Raw genomic sequence first — 14,882 nt, forward strand, 5'->3', positions numbered from 1 at the left:
ACGTTGAAGCTATTTGCCAATCACGATATTAGTTTAATAATAAATTTGTGTGTTTCAAGTCAGTTATTTTATAAATTTTACAATTAAGTTGAGACTTGATTATGTTTATACTAATATTAAGTGTTCAGGTGAGGTGAGTTCCATATCGCAAGTTAAGTGACACCAACTCAATTATTAAATTAATAGAAGAATCTTAAATTTAATTCATACATTTATATAGATCTATTCACATTTAAAATAACTACCCACTTATTCTTTTAAAACACTAAAATGTCTATTCTTGTAGAACATTTTTATTTGCTCTTGTAGCATGGTTTTTTTCTTGAAGTCTCCTTCTCTTTTTGTTTTCCTCAATTTTTTTTTACCAACCTCTAAGAAAGGTTCATAATGAAAAATGATATAGCAAGTTTAAGCATTAATGATGCTGAGGAGGAGGCATGGCAAGTTAGTTCGAGAGAGGATTATTCAAGTCTAAACTATAACCTTTTGTTTAGTCAGTAGTTTTCTAATCATAAGTATTGTCCATTTCCAATCAATGCGTGATGGTATGTTTATTTTGCATATTTTACGTGTTCAGATCAATTAATTCTTGAATTAATTCCTATTAAATTGGTGATTTTATGTTTATATTCTATCAGAAACGAAATTTAGATGCTTTAATTTAAAAACAAGCAGAAAAGGATTAAATTGGAGCACAAACAATAAAAGAGGGCCCGAATCAGAAATTTAGAGACATTTAAGGGTTGATCATATTATTTATTTTGTAAAAGCCATATTTAAAAAAAATTTGATATGAATATGATTTCATATAATTGGTTATTAGGTGAGTTAAGCTAATTTTAGTATATGATATATATATATATAATGTGTGTGGTGACCTTTAAAAAACACACTTGAATACATTAAAAATTGAATGAAAATATTTTTAGTCCTTTCTATTTCATGCCTCTGCAGCCATTTCTTTTTCATAAGCATTGTGCCATTTTTTTTCCATTTCATATCTCTTTACTTTTACAAATTTGTTTAATTATTTTCCAAGTCTCTTCCCTTTCCATCTTCTATCATTTCCATTAAATCCACTTCCATAAGCCAACAAAGCATGATTAATTTCATGATCCACTAAACTTCTATTTAGTTTTAGGACGGTATTCTTTCCGGTCAAGAATCGTGAGAAATGAATTCGTACTGAAAATCTTTCATAACTGTATTTACCATCTCTTCGGAATATGGGATAGTACAAATTCGTCCCTTAAAGTCAATTCAAATTCAATTCAAAAAGCGCTGTTGGGTTGGAGTTGTTTGACGTACAGTTGAGAAGTCGAATCGGTCATGTTGTATTCGGATTACCACGAACAAATTGACGTATCCTAGCGGGGTCATACTAGTGGGATTTTCGTCAATGGAGATAGTGATCGAATTTAAAAGATCCACGTGGTTGAGGTCGTTGATCCGAGTTGGTTCTTCAGAACATAAGGCTGCCGCGGTCTTCAATTGCAAACACGTGTATCGCGATTAGACAATAGGTAAGAATTGGCGATTAGGACGTTATTAGCCGCTACAACCAGCTTATTGTTTGGAGAAGAAAACTCATTTTCAAGGACCGATTTAGAACCGGAATTAATCGAGTCTAAGGCTAAGAATTTATATTATTGTTTACGAAGTTCAACTCATTTACTTATTTTATTTTCGATTAGTATAATTCTTATTTGCTGCTATTTGATTTTATTTACTTCTCAAACATTTTCATTTCCCCCCTTATTTACTTTATTTTAGCAAGCTCGTCACTAGTCGTGGGCACGAGTATTACCACGACAATAATTCTGCTCACAAAAAAGGCAAAATTAAACAACCAATCCCTATAGAATCGACCCTACTGCTTTATATTGCTAATTCGTATTATTTTGTCGTAGGAATTTTTTATTTGGTGGTTTCGACGCATATCAATGCGCAATACTCTAGTTAATACATGGCATCCTATTGGTGGCATTGGTATTATCGAGATAGGGGAGAAAAATTTTTGTTCACGTTCCACTACGAAGTGGATTTAGATAGGGTGGTCGATGGTGATCTTAATACGTTTAATAATAATCTTCTGGTGATCCATAGGTTATCTATTGAAAAATCGGGTTTGAAAAACATAACGAAAAATAAGTTTAAGGGAAAAATAAGAGTTTTAATTTTTTTTTTCAAAAATAAGAACTTGGTTATGATATCTAAAGTAATAAACACTTAATCAAAATTGTACCTTTTCGATTCATCTAGGATGAACACTTCAACGTACTCTTCTCCGCTATCCTCAAGCTCACGTTTGTCGAGTGTGAACTTCCTTCGAATCAGAAAATTTTCCACAAAAATTACATATGGGGCAATTTCACAATTTCTCTAAACGTCTAAGTCAAATTGTAAATAAGAAAAAATATCTCTAGAAATCTTTTGAAATAATTTATTCAGTGAATTTTCTCTCTACAACTTTCTCTTGAATTCAAGTTTGTGAAAAATAAAGAGCTAAGACTCTGTATTGGGAGAGTTTAAAGAGTTCAATTAAGATCAAACTTAATCACTTTAATATTAAATATATTAAATTAATAGAATATTTATCTACAAGTTAAATATTAAATTAAATTCAATATTAAGATAATCACTTTAATATTAAATTAATAAAATACTATCAAGATAAGTATTAAATTCAATTTAATATTAAATTTATTAAAATATTAATATTTTTGGAATGGTTAGTCTGAAAGAAAATTATTCGGTATAGTACCAATAAGAGTGTGATTCTTCCATTGCTCAACCGTCAAGGAACCACCACCGCCGACCATCTGTCAGCCATCGAAATTGTCGTTGCCGCAGCCGTCGGCACCATTGTGCCCAGTGGTGTCATCACAAGCGCAAGGTGGTGTCATCACAAGCGCAACACCTTTACGACACCCCGAGCCGATTTAGCTACTGCCGGTTCGGTCTAAGCTAGTGATGACCTGACCAGTCCAATCCAGCCACCAGTTGGACCGTCGGCTATATTTCACATATCGGGTCCGGTTCGACCAGTTTTGGGTCTTGATTTTTGGTTCTCGATTCCAATTTTTGATCTCAAATCTAATTTTCATGATCAATTACCTATTGGACCAATTGTCTGACTTGAAAATTAATTTTTAAAAATATCATATTTATTTTAATTAAGTTGATTAATTTAATTTTTCTTGATTAAAATTAATTTTCCCAAAAATCATTAAGATTTTCCAAAATTAATTTTTCAAGAAAATTTTTTAATCAAATTCTCTACTTGAACAATTTTCACAACCATCCAATTTAATTCCACATCGAATAAATCGACTCAATTAAATTATTTCCAAAGTCGTAGAAATTTTTTTCTAATTCAAATGTAGTCTGATCGAGATTTTGTTAAGCTAGCGAAGGGACCAATCAGACATATACAATTAGGCTCTAGTAATTGCAATTATGTCTAAAAGCATCATTTTGATAATTTACAATTTACTTAATCATGGGGTCAGTCCATAAGAAGAACCATGATAAAAAACTTCTTATTGTATAATTTTTATGAAAGCAATTCATCCAGTAGCTTTATCTAATGACCTCGTCTTGTGTGTCTTACCTTCATATGATATCCTTGATTCCTTTGAATTAAATTCGTCTACTCAATACAATCTTATTTTATCTCATTATCATCATTGTGTCTTCTTAATGATTAATATGATCACTGTCAACAAATGATTGTGATAAATTGTTCGTTTGAGAATAAGCAACCCGTGGTCATGTTCCATATTTATCAACTCGCACAATGCCCATAAGAGGATACCGTTAATTCTTTAATCGAGTTATGAATTTCATTGTTGCTAGTAAATTCACGCCATGTACAAGTCATGTATCCAACATTGTGGATATGCCATAATCTAGTATATATTTAAATATTTAATTGAGTTTGTGTCACGAGTTAATCAGACATCAACTTAATTGTGATATGACTAAAAAAACTTTCTACTTAAAAAGTAACAAATATTATTATAAATATTTGTTTCTTTTCTTTTCTTTTCTTTTCTTTTCTTTTTTGTAAAATCTACAAAAGCAACCATTTAAACTCAAAATAAATCCATAAATTATGTGACTTAAATATAGGATACCAAAATTCTCAAAGCATAAATTTTACCATTTCAAGCAAAACATTATTTGTGTTTTTGCTTAATCCACAAATTGGTTCCTAAATTATAGCATTTTCCCATCTTGGTACTTAAATTTTGTTTTTGTCACAAGTGGTATCTAAACTACTTTTTTCTCCAAGTTAGTACCTTCCTCAGTCAAATAGTTAGTCAAATTGTTAAGTCTATTCTAAAAGAGGTTTAACCTACAAATTGGTACCTAAATATTTTTTTATCACGAGTGGTACCAAAATTTTTTTTTCAAGTTGATAATTCTGTTAGTTTAATCATTAGTTAAGATTGTTAAGTCTATTTTTTTAAATATAACCAATTAAAAAGTTGACATGTGGCAAAAAAGAAAAAAATATTTTTTTTCTCTTATAAATATTTCTTTTTTTCTTTTTCTTTCTTTAGAATTAAACCAATGGTCGAGCTAGTCTTGCCACCAATTCCCGATCTGATTAGTTTATTCGATCAAATAAATTATGTTATTATTTAAGTTTTTAATGAAATATTCCATTCATCAATAGCATTTGAGTTATGTCAATCGGACATCAATCTAGTTAGAAATTAATTAAAAATTTAGTATTTTTACAAAATAATAAATATCAATATAGTGATATTTTTATTTTTTATATTTTAATAAAATATTACTATTGTGAAATTTGAATATTTAACAAAATGTTGAAGCTTCAACTTAATTTTTGATAAATATAATTTTTTTTCTTACGCATCGTAGGTGGTAAATTAGTAATCTAGTATAAATAAATTTAATTGGAGGAAGTTTGGGAATTGAACAATGAACAACAAAGCAATCGTGGTAAAAAATACGAAAGTAGAACAAGAAAAAAGGAAATTCCTTGGGAAAGGGAAAGGTACCTAATGTAAACACTTCTACCTACGTCTAATAAGAGTAAATAAAGCGATGAAATTTTGGGCAAATGTGATAAGGATAGGGGGCCACGTTTTTAATATTGGTGGACAAACGAGAGTCTGTAGCCGTCCGACTTGAATGAGTCTATGGTCTCTGGGGGCTTAGGCCCCCTGTCTCAGTTACATACTATTCCATATGATGTATTTTTAAAGAAGAATAATGATATTAAGAAATAGGAAATATGAGTCAGGGTCAAACTATACCACTCCTAATTAAACAACACGGTTAAGCATTAGCGGCTGATGGTTGTAATGAACCCATTCGGACTTTGGAAGAATTTGGTCATGCTCTTCTTTTCTTGGTTGGAAAAAGAAGTAGATTGGTTAGAGACATCCCCTGGATTCTGTTAAATTACTACTCACAAACATCTAAAAAAAAAGAGAGTAGAAATAATTTTAAGGAAAAATTTATATATATGTTTTTTGCTACATAAAAAAAACTATATTTACCATACTTTATTATTTACATTTTCTATAGTATATGTAATTAATTCATGTTGGTTTACAATTTTATATGATTCGATAACCGAATAAATATATATGTAGTCTTAATTTAAAAGATTGGAGTTTGAGTGCTTTTTCTATAATATATTATATTTATTGTTTTTGCATTCATCGATTAACAGTAAACATCTTTGGGTAGCTTTAAAGATTATCAGTGATATGGTTTACGATGTAACACCACCAATTCCAAAACTAGATAGAAATAGAAAGAAAGTGACCTATTGATTTAAAAAAAATAGATAAATATCGTAGCTAATATTTAAAATTTTTAAAAAAATAATTTTTATATTTATATTAAAAAACTTTTTCTAAAACAAATAGCAGAGGAAAGAGGATATTCAAAAATTAAAAAATTAAATTTGAATTAATATAAATTAAAGAATTGAAAATTTTTATGTACTTATAATCACCAACTTGAGAACTAGATAAGGTTCGGGTCACCCACCCGCAACCCAGAAGTTTGTAAGGGGAGCTCATGGTCTCAGCCGCATATACCAAAGGAGTTCGTATGTGGAGGTCGATCGACTAGAGAACTTCGGCAATGTGGCTTATCAAGGAGTTTCCGGTCCATTGGACTTGAACATATTCTCTGGGCACGGGCTATCACCTCCTCTAAATCAAGAAGCATCGCTACAAAAATTTCTTACTCTCCAGGAGCAGATGAAGTTTATAAGAGAACAAATGGCTGCACAGAAGGCACGATTCAAGCAACAACAGACTTTTCAACAAGAGTTACTAAAGTAGAATGAGGAATTAAAAAGGAAAGTACACTCTAACAATTCTGATTTTCATGATAATGTAAATACGTAGGACGAGGGTTCAGGCATGTATGCAAGAGAATGGAAGAATGAGATGGACGAGTTACGATGAGACGTGAGAGCGTTGCACCCTGAGTCCCAGGATATGGATTGGCTTTTTTGTTCTAATAATCCATTTGCCCCTAAGATAGCAGTAGTGAACTTACCACATGATTTTAAAGTCCCAAAAGGCATGTTTGAGGGGGGAAGAGACCCACGAGCCCACTTGATGCAGTACAATGATTATATAAACGTGCTGGGAGCATCAGATTCAGTAAAATACAAAACTTTTTCCATGAAACTTAAATGAAGTGCGAATGACTGGTACTTGTCCCTTCCTCAAGGCTTAGTTCGAAGTTTTTCCTAGTTAGGCCAGATGTTCTTGGGAAGATTTAGAGCCCATAGAGCGATCATGAGCATGCCTATGGGATTGATGCCCATGAAACAGAAAGAAGGTGAGTCTCTCTAAAATTATTTGAAGCGGTTTTATACAGTGACTTTGAACACGAAGAATTTAAAAGATTAGTGTGCTATAGATGCTTTCATAATGGGGATACAAAATGACCATGTATAGTACTCATTTACTGATAATAGACCACAAAGTTTGGCAGATTTGTACAAGCGAGCCTACAAGTTCACAGAGGCAAAGGAGATTAAAAATGAGTCACGTGGCACCTTTTAAAGGGAAGACAAACAATTTAGGAACAGAGAGGGAGCTTGCAATAGGCAGGACCCTCCTAACTAGTCGTTGCAAGCAATAGGTGATAGGCGATAGGGAGCAAAGATGTAGAGTGATTCTCCTAGGGCTCCTAAGAGGTCTCAATCAAAACATACTAAGAAATACATTCCCTAGGGTAGGTTCGAAGTTTACACTCCTTTAAATGCTACACATACTTACATTCTAAACCAAGTGAAGAGTTTTGGTATCCTACCTAAACCATCTCTAATGAGGTATAACACGAGAAGTTCGAATTGAAGGGACAAATATGTCTTCCACAATAACGTTGGGCATAAGACTGAAGTCTGTTTCGCTCTAAAAGATGCTATCGAGGAAGTAGTACGAAACGACAAGCTCATCGAGTTTTTTGATCAATGTGTTTCCCAATAGGGTTAGATTTCGTATGGTGATCCTAAAGGTAAACAGAAGGTTAAATGTATCATCCATGTAATTGTAGGTACAAATGAAGAATAGGTAGATTCCATGTAAAGAGGAAGACACATATGAGAAATATGATGTATGTTAACGTTCCTAAGAGGTCATGTCAGTAGGAAAGATGGAGCGTTGAGTTTGGTAATAATGATGAAGAGTTGGTCAGCGACAAAGAGGGTAATGATTTGATGGTTATTTTTGCGACAATCGTAGGTTTTAAAATTATACTTGTAAATAGTGGGAGTGCAGGGGAGGTCCTATATTGGGAAGCGTATTAAAAATAGAGTTAAAAGAGCAAGCTGGCGAGCACACGATTATGGAGTACGTTTAGTTTTTTGTTGTAGACCATCCCATGGTGTACAATGCTATCTTCGAGCATCCAATAATGAGGATCACAAAAATAGTAGTTGTAACATTCTGTATGAAGATCAAATTCCCAACAAGGACAGGGGTTGGGTTCTTGCAATTAGATTAGTGAACTGCGAGATAATGCCATATGTTGTCTGTCAAATAGGCACGCGAGCCAATAGTTGGAGGGCAGAGTTCACAAGGGATAGAGTTAGCAAGTCAAGCCTTAGACTTAGATAGTTTAGATGTGACAGATTAAGAGAGAAGTAAGAAGCCCGAAGCAGTAGAGCATACCGAGACTTTGTAGCTATTTTGTGATAATGAAAAAAAATTGTAAAGATTTCATCAATGTAGGTAATTGAGGAAAAGAGCATGTTGGTTCGCTGTCTGAGAGAGAATTTAGATGTTTTTACTTGGTTAGTAGCAGATATGCCAGGTGTGGACCCCAGGTGATCGTCTACAGGTTGAATGTACTCCCAAAGACAGCTAATTAAGTAAAAAAAGAGGAAGTTCGCTCCATAGGTGGTGGAAGCAGTAAGACAAGAGGTAGCTAAACTGTTATCAGCGAGTTTTATCAAGGAAGTTGAGTATCCAAATTTGGTCTCAAATGTGGTTTTGGTGAAGAAAGTAAATGGCAAATGAAGAATGTGTATTGATTTCACTAACCTCAACAATGCGTGCTCTAAGGACAATTTCCCTTTACCTTCAATTAACCATTTGGTTGATACATTTGCAAGTCACAGGTTTATGAGCTTCATGGACACTTTCTTAGGTTATAACTAGATTTTGTTTGATTAGGGTGACCAGGAAAAGACAACTTTCATCACCGAATAAGGGTTTTTTTGCTATCGAGTTGTACCTTTTGGTCTCAAGAACACGGGAGTAACCTATCAAATATTAGTGTACAGGATTTTCAAAAACCAGATAGGGTGCAAAGTTAAGGTATATGTAGATGACATGTTGGTGAAAAGTGGATCTATGAAGGTGCATGTGCAAAACTTGTCAAAAGCGTTCGCAGTTTTGAGGGCCCATGAGATAAAATTAAATCTTGAAAAATGTGCGTTCGGCGTGCGAGCTAACAAATTCTTAGGTTTCATAACTTCAAAAAAAGAAATAGAGGTGAACTTGGAGAATATCCGTGCAATCTTGAAAATACCTCCTCCGTAGACAATAAAATATATTCAGCGTCTCATAGGTAGAGTGATGGCACTTAACAAGTTCATCTCTAAGGTGGTGTATAAATGCCTCCCTTTCTTCAATGCCTTAAGAACCTCCTTTTCATGGTCTAAGAAATCCTAGGTAGCTTTTGAAGAGTTGAAGTTGTACCTTACCTCCCTACCGCTCCTAAAGTCACCACGAGTGGGAGAAACCCTTTATCTATATTTGGCTACCTTAAAGAAGACAGTTGCAGTAGCGTTAGTCAGAGCAGAGGATGTTTGCCAATTTCCAGTGAATTACATCAGTAAGATACTCCAGAACGGCGAACTGAGGTACTAAAAAATATAAAAATAAATATTTAATTTGATTGTTGTAGCTCGCAAGTTGCGGTGATACTTTCAGGCTTATCCAGTCGTTGTCATGACTAATCAACCTATGAAAGAAGTATTATCCAAAGCTAACACCTCTAGAAGGGTAATAAAATGGAGTATCAAATTGGCTGAGTTCTGAGTAAAGTTCGCCCTGTAAATAATGATTAAGGGGCAGATGTTGGTTGACTTTATGGTGGAGTGTTCTTTCGAGAAAACTATTGATACAATAGGTAATATAGTTTGTATCTTGGAATATTGGATAATGAACATTTTATAAAGCTAAACATGTAAGTTATTTACAGTTTCATTTGAACATTGGTAAACGCAAATAATTTAATTCATTATTTCTATAATGACACATGATGCGTTTTGTATTTTGTTCTAAGATCTCTTTTTCACTTGTTGGACACAACTTCACCTCAAGGGGGTGTACATGCAACTGATAGTTTGAAAACCTTTCTAGTTTATGTTAATGGTTCAGCAGCCAAAGTGGGGTTAGAAATAGGTGTACTCTTGATCGATCCTAGTGACAATGAATGACAATATAGATTATCTTTTGGGTTTCAAACATCCAACATTGTAGAGTATGAAGCTTTGATATCAGGATTGCAGCTAACACATCGAATAGGAGTGAGGGATCTAGTTATTTATAAAAATTCATAATTGGTGGCAAAGTAAATGAATGGTGAGTACGCAATAAAGGAAACAGTGTTGAAGAAATACCATTCAATTGTAGCTCAATTCCTTGTAGAATTTGATAAAGTCCAAATAAAGCAGCTTCCAAAGAGTGACAACACGCGTGCAGATGCTTTATCCAAACTAGCATCTTCTGTTGTCATTGAACAAAAAGGGAAAATCCTGCTCGAGCATTAGGATACCCCAAGTTACGATGTGCCATAGGTTCTGTGCATAGACCAGGAGACATGGATGACTTTCATAGTTCGCACACTCCAGGGCACATATGGTAATCTAGACCAAAAGGAACTTGTAAAGTTACAATGCAAAGTTGTGAGGTAAGTCATTATTGCAAATGAAAAATATCTAAAAATTCCTGATAGGTGAATTAGATATTTGAACATTGTATAAATAGTTGTTAAATCATTCAAATTAAATGGTAAATTAAAATAACTTATTTTGTATTACAATTGCTAAGTATACCATTTTAGATGGTGTACTATATAGAAAGGGGTTTTCACAACCACTACTACAATGTCTGTCACCACCTGAGGCTGAGTATGTGATGCGAGAAATTCATGAGGGTATCTGCGGTGACAATTTGGGAGGGAGGTTACTTGCCTAGAAAATCTTCAAACAAGGATATTACTAGCCTACAGTTCAAAAGGATGCACATCAATTAGTTCACACAAGTAACTCTTACTAGAGATATGCCAAGGTACAACAACAGCTAGCGGAGCCTCTGTAGGTTATGTTAAGCCCCTGGCCATTCGCGACTTGGGGGGATTGATATACTCGGTTTGTTTTCGATAGCCATGACGTAGAAAAAGTTTATAGTGGTGGCTGTAGAGTATTTCACCAAGTGGATTGAAGCTGAAGCTCTAGCAACCATTATAGAAAGACAGATGAAATTCTTCATTTGGAAGTCAATTGTCTATAGATTTGGTGTACCTCGCTTAATCATTACAGGCAATGGCAAAAAGTTTTAAGGAAAATTTAAAAACTTCTGTACCGATCTTCAAATAGCTTTGGCTCAGAGTTCAGTTAAAATGCCACAAACAAATGGTCAGGTAGAAGCGATGAACAAGAAAATTTTAACGGCCTTTAAAAAGAAAGTTGGTGAGGCCAAAGGTGCTTGGCTGGAGAAGCTACCAAGATTCTTGTAGGCTCTACGAACTACATCCCACACCGTGATAAGAGAAATAACTTTTTCCCTTGTTTTATGGTACAGATGTATTAATCCTAATTGAGATTGGTATGTGATCAAGAACGCAATGCGTGCTCAACAAGTAGCTAACTATTACAACTCCAAGGTAAAAATAAAGTTCCAAGTAGGCTATCTTGTCCTATGAAATACTGAGGCTAGTTTTTCAGCTTTGCAACGAGGAAAAATGACTTTAAGTTGGGAAGGGTCATACAAAGTAATAAAAAATATTGGCTGTGAAGCGTACAAGCTAGTAAAGATGGAGGGCACAGTTTTGCCACGAACATGGAATGCCCGCTACGAACATAGAATACCCGCCGCGTCAAAAAATACCATACGTAATTTCTTACTTTTTGAATAAAAATATTTTCCTTGCAAACACTTGTACTTTGTATTATATAATGGTTTGTCAGTTTATGATCGCAACCTCCAAAAATGGCTTCCGGACCTACGCTTCTAACTAATATTCTAAAAGTTCACAGGTTTAAGCTCACAGCTTCAACATAGCTAGCGGACCTACATTTCTAACTGATGTTATAAAGGTTTTTCGGTTTATGATTGCAACCTCCAAAAATAGTTAGCGAACCTACGCTCCCAGCTAATATTCTAAGAGCCCGCAGGGTTAAGCTCATAGCTCCAACACAACTAGAGAATATACGTTCCCAGTTGATGTTATAAAAGTTTGTCGGTTTATGATCACAACCTCTAAAAATAGTTATCGGACCTACGCTCCCAACAAATATTCTAAGAGTTCACAAATTTAAGCTCGTAGCTCCAATATAGCTAGCAGAACTACATTCCCAATTGATGTTATAAAGGTTTACCGGTTTATGACTGTAACCTCCAAAAATAGCTAGCAGACCTATGCTCCCAGTTGATATTCTACGAGCTCGTAGGGTTAAGCTTGCTGGTCCAACACAGCTAGTGGACCTACGTTCCCAATTGATGTTATAAAGGTTTACCGATTTATGATCGCAACCTCCAAAAATAGCTAGCGGACCTATGCTTCTAGTTGATATTCTAAGAGCTCGTAGGATTAAGCTCACAACTCCAACACAAGTAACGAACCTACGTCCCAAATTATGGTATAAGAGTTTGCAGATCTGAGCTCGCAGCTCCAATGTAGTTAGTGACTTGAATTGTACTAAGTTACTTAAGAATTTTGGAGGAGGCAGTTTGAAATTTGCTCAAATTTAGAATTTTTTTTAAGTTAAAAATATGCTTAAGTTCAAAGTTTCACTTAAGCCCAAAATTTCTTTAAGTCCAAAACGTGCTTAAATTCAAGGTTTTATTAAATTGAAAATTTTGCTTGAGTCTCCAAAATCATAGAATACCATAAATAACTAAAATTCAAATTTTTTCAAACTTCAAATTTTCTTTTTCAAATCATAATAAGAGTATTACATGTTTACAATCATTTAAGGTGCATCCTCCTCCAGTCAAGATCCCCGGTAATCTTATCTTCCCTCTCTACAACTTCAATATTTTCAGCGGGCACGGTGGTGGTATTGTCATCAGTAGGCAAAACGATCGGCTCAAAAGGACCCTCATCAAGGTAAAAATCTTTTAAGTTTTTCCACTTGGATGCGAACTCATCCCAAGCAACTCTCGTGGAGAAGCGAATATCAAAACCAAGTTCATCCATATTTACCTCGTAGAGAGCGTCAAAGTAAACTTTGCAAGCATCGAAGGGTCTAGCCTCAACCTGAGTATGTAGAAAAATGTTGGATTTGAGCTCAGAAGTGAGATTGCTTAGGGTTTCTAGAGTTTCATTCTTAAATTTTTCAAAGGCTTATTCCTATTTTTGCTTTAAGCTTACCATTGCAGCTTCATGCTTAGCAATGATTCAGCTCACAGTTACCTTGTGCTCTTCAGTAGTCCTCCTTAACTCAGCATCCAATGCCTTACTTCTTTCTCTTTCAACCATAACCTTGCCAGATAATTCATCATTTCTCACTTGCATAGCCTCCAATTTTTCAACGAGCTCTTCATTTTGCTTATAAAGCACTTTGTTCTCTTCCCCTATCTTCAGGTATTGCTCGCGAGTACTCTCAAGATTTTCTTCGAGCTTTTTCTGTTTAGCCTCTAACCCAGAAATATTTTCGTTAAGGCCCAAACTAATCATGTAGCCTCAACCAAGAGAGCTTGCAGAGAAGAACTGAGTTTTGATAATACAGACTTCTGCGAACTCTTTCATGACTCATCGGTACATATTTACCTTTTCGTGACTTTTGGCACAGAAGCTTTCCAATTTTTAATCATGCTTTGCAACTCCCTTGTGCTCAAATTCCTGCTACGTGGGACCAGGTTGTCATCATCTTCAGCAGATGACTCCTTATAAGAAGGTAGAGGAAGATGATAGATACAGAGAAGAGCAAAATGAGGGAAATTATCACGAGTAACAATAGGAGAACTTTTGCGAGCCATAAATTGTGAGGTCGTTGAGGGAGAAGTAGGAGTGGTGGCCATTATAGCAGAGGGCCTAGCATGATCTGCCCTCCTTTTGCGACGAGACTATAACTTGCCACTATCTACTTTCTCTTCGTTCCTGGACCACGCTAACAACCCCTATATCAATCCTGCGCTTCATGCGCATGTCCCTCAGAGCAGCTCATAGGTCTATAACTTCGTTAATTTCTCAAGATATGTTGGTAGTTTCTTTAGAGTCATCTCTTGAATTGCGAGTTGTGCTTGCACTACCAACAATCCTAGTATCAGCAAGATCAATTATCAAATTAATATTGGTATCACTTTCTGCTTGCGATGAGACTACCAGAATCCAGGGAAAAAGCCTCATCCTACAGTAACTGTAAAAGAAGTTCTTGGTTTCCTCTTTAAATCCTATTAGAATTAGACTCAAGTCATCGTTGGCATCATTAGCTACATAAAGCCATGTCCATCTTTCAAGGTTTGCACCTAAGGCTTCAGTAACTTCCCTACTGTCACCTCGCTTGTGTCCATTGGGGCTAAGACCCTCCAAATAGTATCAAAATTCATTCCTCACGATTATAAGATCTTCGATAACTAGGAAACTGCCAGCACAAAGCCTTTACAACAGGGCAGAACCACCATCTATCCTAACAATTCGCCTGAATGAACACATGTCCCTACTTGGTGCGGACCACTCTGTAGGAAAACCAAACTCGTCTGCGATCCTACATCTCACCCTAATATATTTTCCCCAATTCATCCAAAGATTATCACATTTGTTCTCAATTATGGTCTCGCTTTTACCGCAAGAAGAAAAATAGTAAAAGCTCGATGAGTTCCCTCGACCTTGGGCTTTTAACAAATATAAGCTTTGGAATACCGCAAGCTGTGGTGCTTCGTTATGTTAGCAACAATCAATAAAATAAGTCACTGAGATCCATTAAGAGAACTTGCAAAATTGATCGGGAGCAATTTGGTAATATTGAAGAAGATGACAGAAGAACAGATGCAATGGCAAGTGGAACGCAACTTCTAGAGTATGGAAGTAAAGCTGAAAGCTGCCGTCACTGGTATCACTAAGCCTGTGAAGCCCCTCAAGGATGGAAAATTCATAAGTAAAATTAGGGATTTGAATCCTTCGTGCAGTCAGAACTCGAC

The sequence above is a fragment of the Gossypium hirsutum genome, chromosome D02 (genome assembly GCF_007990345.1).
Source record: "Gossypium hirsutum isolate 1008001.06 chromosome D02, Gossypium_hirsutum_v2.1, whole genome shotgun sequence".
Taxonomy (NCBI): Eukaryota; Viridiplantae; Streptophyta; class Magnoliopsida; order Malvales; family Malvaceae; genus Gossypium; species Gossypium hirsutum.